At 37.0% G+C, this 10,242-nt stretch overlaps 1 long non-coding RNA gene across 1 annotated transcript; it reads left to right on the plus strand.

The window, feature by feature from the left end:
• Positions 1-2,011: 2,011 nt before the first annotated feature.
• On the plus strand, positions 2,012-3,356 carry LOC127934508 (uncharacterized). Its single transcript, XR_008147779.1, has 3 exons — positions 2,012-2,211; positions 2,666-2,776; positions 3,164-3,356. It is a non-coding gene; the product is annotated as an uncharacterized LOC127934508 (long non-coding RNA).
• The last annotated feature ends 6,886 nt before the right edge of the window (positions 3,357-10,242 follow it).

Consider the following 10,242-nt stretch of genomic DNA (forward strand, 5'->3'; position numbering starts at 1 on the left):
CAGATTACCAAAAGAGAAACAGCATTAAGGGACCAGTGGATGGAGTTTATTTTTACAGAGCATCAACAGAGTTGTGGAAGTGTTTTTGTTTGTTCCCTGCATTTCGAAGATGCTTGTTTTACAAACAAGGCCCAGTTTGATCGTGTGTTGGAACCGCATGCGGTGAGTAAAACTGCTTCAAATATCTCTGTGTTGTCAACTTAGCTATCAGCGCGTAAGCACATCAAGTAAACAACATGCGATGTTGTCATCAAACTGCCCTTTCCACATGTACAGCGTAAAAAAAAAAAAAAAAAAAAAGACGACATAAAGTGGAACTTAGTCATTTTCCAAAACCGCTAAGCAAATATATACAGTTTCAGTATACCACATAGAGACGCCTTTGCTGATGCTGCTCTTGTTAAATTTCAGCATCTGGATCTGTGTCACAGCTTCCAAACGCTCTCAACGCAAAAGCCTACTCGCGCTCGTGATTCTTTAGCTCCTCCCACACGTCACGCCTCTAGGCGCTCGTGTTTTTCCGGGAAAAATCGGTACAGACTATCTTTCTCTGATAAATATAATAAAAATAAAGACTTTTTGGAGTTATGAAGGATGCAGTACTACTCTATAGGTACTCAAGATTAACAGTATATTGAGTGAAAACGAGCATTTCACCCCACTTTAAAGGACTAATGACTAGACACCTGGATTCGAATTAAACATCAACAAGAGGAAGAAACTGGGTCACACAGAGCAAAAACACACAGAGACAGCCCATAACCCTGACAATGACTTAATCTATACTGTGACTAAACTTTTCAGATGGAAGGTGAGTTATATGTGCTGTCTCTACCCTGGTATACAGGTATGCCACTACATACAGTATCACATGGCATAATGTAATGCAAAATTTACATTATTTCATTTAGCCACTTTATTTGAATAATTGTGGATAACTATTGCATAAGATTAGGATATTATCATTATTCTGTCTTTTCTGTTTCTTAAATAATGTAAACCTGTTTGTCAGTTTAGCTGGGGAGGATCAGTCAATGAATACCTTGACACATTTGTAGAAACTAATGCTAACCAGAATGCAGTACATCACCACTCCAGAATTTGTGCAGCCTGGACATCAATGGAAATGTGTGAAAACTGTGTGGAATGGACAGAATAAAAGGACAAACAGAAGAGAGAGGTCACTGAGTCTTTGAGTTTATTCTGGCTGTGGCAGGAAATGTGGTTGAAAAATTGGGAGATTTCCATTCCTCTGCTACATGTATTATAAAAGTTTTAATCAGAAATTTGTAAATATTGTTTAATTAAATTTTGTTAATCTTTTCCCATGCAAACACTTTTGCCATGGCTTGGGCGCTTCTTCTTCCTCATCTCTTCTTTCAGCTCCCAACTGCCATGGGCCGGTTGTGACAACACCTGGAAGACATGATAATCTAAATAAATAAACAATACACCCATCTGCTGCTCTCTGATGAATACCAAATCACAAAATCTAATTTTTTTTGTATTTATTCTATTTTTTCTTAGATGACTGTATAAATCTTGCTGCAAAGAATTTGATCCTCAACCGGACAATGCTGATTAATTCAATGCCTGCAGCTACTGAGTTATGGGAGTAAATAATTACAGTCATACAGAGTTTTGCAAGAACATTTATAAACATTAAACAGACATTCTATTAATACCCTAATGACTGGTAGTTGACACGCAATTGCAAAGTTACTTATTGTTAACAGACTGTCTAAAGCGGGTAATCAAAATAAAGTGTTACCAAAACAAAAGCATATTGTTTATTACATTCTTGGGAAGTGGGATGAGCACATATATAGGCAGGTGAAAAGTGACTGCAGCTGTTGGTGGTGATCAGGTGAGTGGTAATAAGTGGCCACACCTCCAACACAACCAAGTACACACAGAGAGCATGAGCCAGCAAATTCAAGAACCGTGACAATAAGGTCATGTTGTGATACAGTGTATCAATCACTGGAATATCATCATATTTAACACTTTTGATATACCACTGAAAGGTTCTTTTTTTTAGTAACTAGCAACTCTGCAAATCTATCAAATCTGTAACAATGTATGATATATTGAAATTGCGGTGTGTAGGTTTGGTTGGAGGTTGGCGCTGGGATCTTATTTTCCTACAGTGTGTCTGTTGGAACTCTCAATGTTTTGGCAAGCTACAATAAATAACAACAACTGCTACAGGTTAGTATTTGAGCTTTCAGTAAAATAACAAAGAATAGAAAAAAATGGATGAATCAACAATTAAAAAATTAACTATATTTGCATTGTTCTATTAGAAAAATGTACTTGAAATATATGTATACTGTTTCATGTGATGCTCAGCCAGAAAATGCAAGACAATGAATGGCGTTATGTGGATGTGTTTTTATAATCAATGTTTATCAGGGACAGCTTGTGGCTTTGTTTTCTGAACACATACATCAGATTAGTGGCTGTCTTTGCTGTGTTAACAGTCTTGGGCTTTATGGCCCAATAGCAGGGAATCCCCATTACAGAGTAATGCAACATTCGTGCAACATTCAAACACACTGTATTAGGAGAATTGAAAGCATAATGAAATGTGGCAAACAGAGACTGTATTAAAGTAATATGTACTGACTGCATCCAACATCCAATCCCACACTGTCTCTGACAGGTCCAGGACTAGTGCTCATAGCTTATCCCCAGGCAGTAGCCATGATGTCTCTCCCTCAGTTGTGGGCTGTTTGTTTCTTCATCATAATTATTTTGCTGGGGCCAGATACAGGTGACATAAAACAGACAAATAAGTTGTAATGCCTTGAACTGCAAATTACTATAAATGTTTTTTATTACAATATAAAATCAATAAGGAATTTAAATATAAATACAAATGCACTAATTTGCATGTTCTCTGAATGATAGTTTAATATTTATATTTAACACTTATATGTAACTAAGATTAGATTATATTTACATTAAATATATAGTTTTCTTTTACAAAAAAAAAAAAAAGAATTACTAAATGATTATTTAGGTAAATTAGATAATTTGGTGTTTGTTGGAAAAAAAAGCTTTCAGTGCTTTGAAAGGATAGCTCCCCCAACAATAAAACTTATGTCATTATTTACTCACTCTCATATTCTTCCATAACTATATGACTGTCCCTTTGAAGTTTGTTGCAGTGGAAGCCGTCACGACATCAGTGATGGATCTGTTCCCAGTGATTCTGCACAGGGCAGGACGGGGAGAAACATTCCTCCTGCTCTTCTGTTTCACTTGCTTCTTGGGCCAATTCACCATAGTTACAGAGGTCAAAGGAGAGTGTTTTGTGTTATGAGAGTAAAATGAACAAAAATTAACTGAGCCTACAGTATAAAGGCCTACTGTTAAAATTCTCAAATCTGAAAGACCAAGGGTCTGTGCAATTTTATTTCTTTAATTTGCATTGTATATTATTAACACCACAATATCTTTATGTGTTGTTATGTTATACTGTGACCTGCAGGGGGTGATGTATGTATTCCTGTTGTTTGACTACAATATGCCCTTAATGGTAAATCACACACAGGCTATAAACCTTAACATCATTAAAGCCAACAGAATACAACATCAATGCTGGAAAGCCAAAGAAGCTAAATCCTCTACACACAACTTATTTATCACATGACAAAATCAAGCCCCAACCACTTATTCATGCTGTGCTGGAAATACCTGACTCCTCTCATGTCCCTGGTAAGAATCTGCAGTTCATTCATCTGATTGGGACTGATTTTTCCTATATTGGATAATAATATCTGAGGCATTTCTTAAGCAAAACCAACTAATTTTAACTAAGTTCTTGCTATACCTTTTCTTTTGGATTATTTTTCACTGTTTCTTTTTTTCCTTTGTTCATTCACAGGTGTCTTTTGTCTGTTCTCTGGTGGAGTACAAGCCCCTCACTTTTAACCACTAGTATATACAGTATATACACAGACTGGGCATATGTACTAGGCTGATTACTTGCCTTGTCCTCCATTGTCCTGGTGCCTCGATGGCAATTGGGTCAACTGTTTGCTGGTGAAGGCAGTCTGAAATGGGTGAGGAGGAAAACTTGTTCATCTCTGACATTTGATTAGATAAAAATGCCAAGATATGTGCTAATCTATACAATTAACCAAGATAAACTATCTAGTCCGTTTTCAAGTACTGTTTACCATAAGTACCTAACTATTGTTTGCCCCATGTCTGTCTGTCTTGACAGCATTTGCATCACCTGTGTCAGTGTCTGTGTAACAGAAAATACCAGATTGGTAATTATCAGGTATTACCATTATTTAAGACCCTGTGTCAATTAAGAAACCATTTTTTAAACTGTCAATCAAAGCTGTAGCATAAACCCATCAGGATTGTGGTTAATCACAGTTAATGTCCCTCCCAGGGCATGGAGGAACAGCATTCAGCATCTGATTCAACTCTGGATTTACCGTTGTACGATATTTTTGTTATTTGCAGCATATTGGCAGACTTAAGGTGACCATAGGCCTGGGACATAGAGTCAATAGTGTAATCTTGCCACAAATATAGGTCATCATAAGTGCCCTGCAACTTTTTGAGAGTGTGAGCTAGACTCTTGTCTATTCCTTTCACAAACATTAGATACCAGGGACCATAATTAGCATTTTGTATCAGCAATATGTTTGCATCCATTTCTGTCTTTGTCATGCCACTAAAGTTCAGTATGGCAACCCTAAATCTGTGTGTTTAGTCCTCAAATGTTTTGCCTGGGCTCTGTTTTATTGATGTGATCTGCCCAAAATCATATTTGACTTTCTTCAGCTTTATCAGAAATTCAGCAATGATCTTTCTTCCAGCCTTATCCACTTAAACAGTGTGCATGTGAGGTATGGCAGTATGAAATGCCCCATACTTGGAATATGTATTCTGCATTTAACCCGTTCTAGTGCACACACACATCAGTGAGTAGTGTATACACACACACACACACACACACACACACACACTAGTCTCAGCCTCAGATGTCACTCCCATGGACCGTTGGCTGAACGTCTGATGCATAAAGCACACAAAATTTGAAACACTTCAAGAGTGTCGAAGTCATTGGATTAAATATGTTAATTAACTATGGTTGAATTATACAGGATTTCCATGAGATATGTGTGTGCCATGTTCTTTAACGTTCTGCCTGGAAACAAATATGCCGTGCCTCCAAACTCTCTCACAAAAGAAGAAAGCCTTCATGTGTACAACTGTGACAACGAGCACTTATCAGGATCTACTTTACTCTGGATTCTCAAAAGTATGTAAAATATAAACATTTTGCGGCACAGAATCCTTAAAATACATCCAAGAGTTTTACACACTGGTCTTTTATTGTAGCGACATTTCCACACCCCGAAACATGACGCTGATTCAAAAACTGTGATTGGTTGTTTGAGATGTCAGGTAAACGGCCTCATGGGTGGGCCTTGGCCAAAGTAAGCTGCCATGGATTCCAGACCTTCAGCCATCAGTCTGAAGGTCTAGCTATGCGAGACCACACACACACAAAATACACACACACACACCAAGAACACACAACTGAAGCAGTTGCCAGCCATTTTGTCCGCTGTGGCACCTGGGGAGCAGTTGGGGGTTTGTGCCATGCTCAAGGGTCTCACCTCATTCGTTGTATAACTTTTTCTTATTACCTGGAGGGTAATCTATCGATCACTTAGTCCACTAAGAATAGTCTTCCTCAGTAGAAGAACTAGAATTTGCATCTATGTCTGTGTCTAAATTATTCTATGGATCAACAAACTCAGGCCTAGAAATATTTGGGTACAGGCTTTTGGACTTAGGGTTTGATGCACGAGGTGATTGTTCATTTACTTTAGCCTCTTGCTTCTCCAGATTTTTGAGCTTTCCATTACCACTCTCAATTTTCTGCTTTTCACAATCAGAGTATGCACAACCTCATCTTTTTTAGATGTTCTAAACATTTCAATAGCACATTTTGCACTTTAAACTAATCAGTATACTCCACCCCAGACTTTAACTATTCCCTTCTTTATGATCTATATACTTTTAAATCTATATTCTATATATCTATACTATAGTATCAATGCCACCTATTTAGTCCATCTGATTGAATTCTTTCTCTGCCTGAATTCTACAACATGCAGAAAAGGTTCACAGGTCTCTGCTTCTTGAATACTGTAACATGCAGATGAGGATCCTGTTCAGACAAAGTTCTCTGCCTTCTCTGCCTCTAAAGCCCTGCCGATGGGATGCTCACACAAGATTCATCCTGTCCATGATGCCAAGAATGTTGGATCCAGAATGAAGAGACAGGGACATTTTATTAATGTCACCCAATATCCCTATTCTGGCCAGGTTCTCTCTCTTATTTTTGATAATTTCAACGGAGACAACCAATGCAGATTCCATCCCAGGCTTAAGTTCCCCAAAGATGTCTTGTAGGGCAGTATGGGGTATTGGGGAAACTTATGCATGCCATCTGGTCTTTATAAAACCTGTGCGAGACATATATATATTAGGGGTGTAACGGTTCACAAAATTCACGGTTCGGTTCGATACGATTCACTGGTGTCACGGTTCAGTTCTCTACGTTTTAGATACAGCAAAAAGAAAAAAATTGGCAGATAAATTTCCTTGATTTTTAAATTTTTTTTTATTTATTAAAACTAACAAAGTATGTTTTTTTTATGTTTGTTTTTTTACATTGAACAACGATGGAGATATTCTTTACCCATCTTCTATGGTGTTTTCTTAGCAGCATACTATATAAAACAAAAACAGCTCCTTATAAAAAAAAAAAATGAAAATGTTATATTGTTGTAGTAGTTATGAACAAATACAAAGATGTAACTTTTTATATGGAACTCTATAACTCTTTATATTGAGTGTGTTTTTACTCAATTGGTTCTCTATAGGGCTTATGTTTTTTGGAACAAAGCAGGAATTACGGTCTGGCTGAAATGGGCTCGTGAAGGAATATTGTAGGCTAACGGGGCTCAATTACATTAAGCATGTTCTTAAAACCTGTGTTTTCCACTACAGAGTGCGCTCGCTCACTCAGTACGCGCTGAAGGCTCGTTGCAAAATGGCTAAAGGGTCTTTCACACAGCGCGTACTGAGTGAACAAGCGCCTGACTGAGTAGCCTAACATAAACATATAAGTTATAAATGGTTATTGTGTCATTCAAAGCTTAGTCTCTCTGTAAGCCAGTTAACATGCATGCTCTTACACCGATTATGTTTAATTACAGTATGTTTTATTGCCCAAATATATTTTAATTACCCAATAAGTCATGTAAACAGTGTTGAGCAGTGTTCTTTTATTGGGAAAAACACATGAGCAAAATCAAATCATCTAGTTTATTTGAAGTGCATTTTTATGATGGTATAATTGAAAATCATAGTTTCTGGTTTTCTATAGAAAATATAATGGCTCTCTAAGCCATTTTCACAGGGGTCGAGCACATAGGATCTGATCTGTAAGACTGTAAATTTGCAGTGTAACAGTTTACTTTTCATTTGCCGGTTTAGAAAAATATAACTCAAACTTAAGAATTTTTTTGACTTGTTCATTCTTCAAATAAAATATTTTTTTAAGATTTTAACGATTTCAACGCTCAACAGACTGTCTAGTATATTGATTCAAAAAGGGATTTTATGATCATAGTTACTAGTTACGCATGGGAATTATGTATGAAATAAGTAAGTCATGTGATGCAGTATTTGTACACATACTACCACTCTTAATATCCATTAAAAAAAATTAAGCTTCTCTGTTATTTAATGTTCTGACAGAAATGTCATGTTCAGTCGTTTCTTATAAATAATAATCCAATATAATAGCCAATATTTTATATAATGTTATTCTATTAACCTTCATGTTCTGTTAAAATTGATTTTATATGTGCTTAAGGTTTGGTGTCCCAAATACATCAATCAGATTATCTTACTGATGATTTATCCCATTATTACTAACCGTACCCTAACCTCTCTGACCCCAAATAGAACACAGTGGTTAACAATAAATGTGAAATTCCCAGTCTACTGATGATAGAGATTCTCCTAGTGTATATTTCTTAAATATGATGTTTACTGTAAGACAAGATTTTGCCTGAATAAGGAGAATGCTGTTTCAGCATCACTAGTTCTCATCACATCCACGAGCTGGGAGATAGCCAAGCCAAAGTTCACCTGCACCGTTCCATTTAGTTCCTCCACTGGTCTCACCCATTTCTGGTAGTTGCTGAAGAGATGCTTAAACAGCTTGTCTTCTGTCTTAGCATAACAAGACAGTACAGGAGGCCCTTAAATAAAACAACAACTTCACATTAATCTCTTAAATTCAATCAGGAGGGACTGGGACATTACACAACAGTAATTAAGCAACAGTCTCAGACATAAGAATCACACAGGTTTATAGAAGGTGTGATGATTTCATTGACACTTTTCCAATGATCATGTTGATCTCACATTGAACAACTCACCCAATACATGATAATAATAATAATAATAATAAAAATATAGTAATAATAATTCATTACATTAATATAATGCTTTTCTAAAAACTCAAAGTGCTTTGGCCAGGATGCCGAGGTCACACCACTACTCTTTTCAAAATATATTCTGGGACTTTTAATGACCACAGAGAGTCGGGACTTTGGTTTAATGTCTCTGGCTATAACATATAGGTTTTATATGGCATTTAGGTTTCACCTGATAGAATTTGGGCTGCTTGCCGCTGTTGCCTTTGACTTGCTTAGTTATAGTTTACAAGACACTTAGGCCAGATTTAATAACAGTTTGCATCAATTCAAACCCCACTAAAAGAAAAAAAAAAAAATCTCCTGTGAGGATTTACAGAAGACAGTGAAAATAAGCAATGAAAAGGAATGGGCAGTTGTTTTATGGCTGACTGTATTGCACATGCATTTGTAGGAAGTTCCTTTTCAGATGCAAAATGTATGGGAAGAGATTTAAATAAACCATGCAACATTATTTACTAAGACAAATGGTATGGTACTGGTATTTATGCTATTATTTAATGCCCAAAAAGCATGTTTTTAAATATTTTGCACTTGACATGCCAACGATAGTGCAATGCAGAGTCAGAGACGTTCAGATCCATTTGCAGTATATTTATTTAGAGAATGGTCAGGCAGTAATCAGATAACGATGTCACGTATGTCAAACGATATCCAAAATCAGAAACAATACTAGGCAGAGGTCGGGGCAGGCAGCAAAGAATCACAAGCAGTATAAACAATCCAAGATAAGACATTTTAGGAACAAACAAAATGCTTGGAAATGTCAGACTGGGCTAAACAAGACTACGCAATAACGGAGATCCAAACACAGTATATATATATATATATATATATATATATATATATATATATATATATATATATATATATATATATATATATATATATATATATAGGTGAGTGATAATTGGCAACACCTGGCGGTGATTAGCCCTAGGTGCAGGTTTATGGGAAATGGAGCTCAGACCCCAAATGTAATCGTCTTGAGTGGAGTGCCCTCTACTGGAGTTCATGACCTGCCATTAAATCCCCCTCCAGGTAACACTGATTTAGTTGGTTCACAGAGTTCAAAACTGTACAAGTCCTTAAACAAAACTTCATCATAAAGTGATCACTTTATATGACAACTCACAGAACTGATGAACATACTCCTCAATAAATGTTCTGTAATAGCTGGTCTACTGGGTCCATGGTTGAGCTGGATAGGTGAACGCTGACATAAAAGTGGGAACAGATATCTCTGTAACAAGAGGATACCAGGCTGCTGAATCCTGGTCAGGCAAAGTCTTCTGTGATGCAGAGTCAGAGACGTTAGGATCCATTTGCAGTATATTTATTTAGAGAATGGTCAGGAAGTAATCAGATAACCGCATCAAGTATGTCAAAGGATATCCAGAATCAGAAACAATACCAGTCAGAGGTCGAGGCAGACGGCAGAGAATCACAGGCGGTATAAGGGAAAGTCGTGACATTTGCCAAGTATGGTAACCCACACTTGACATCATACTGCACTTCAGCCATGGGTATTGAGGGGTGAAAAGAGAGCTCTGTTCATTCACTCCCTCCCACCTACAACTCCTGCCAACACAGAGACTTTGCAATAACTGAGAGTCCAAACACAGTATATATAGGGGAGTGGTAATGGGGAACACTTGGCGGTGATTAGCCCTAGGCACGGGATTATGGG

Source organism: Carassius gibelio, chromosome A18 (genome assembly GCF_023724105.1).
Source record: "Carassius gibelio isolate Cgi1373 ecotype wild population from Czech Republic chromosome A18, carGib1.2-hapl.c, whole genome shotgun sequence".
Taxonomy (NCBI): domain Eukaryota; kingdom Metazoa; phylum Chordata; class Actinopteri; order Cypriniformes; family Cyprinidae; genus Carassius; species Carassius gibelio.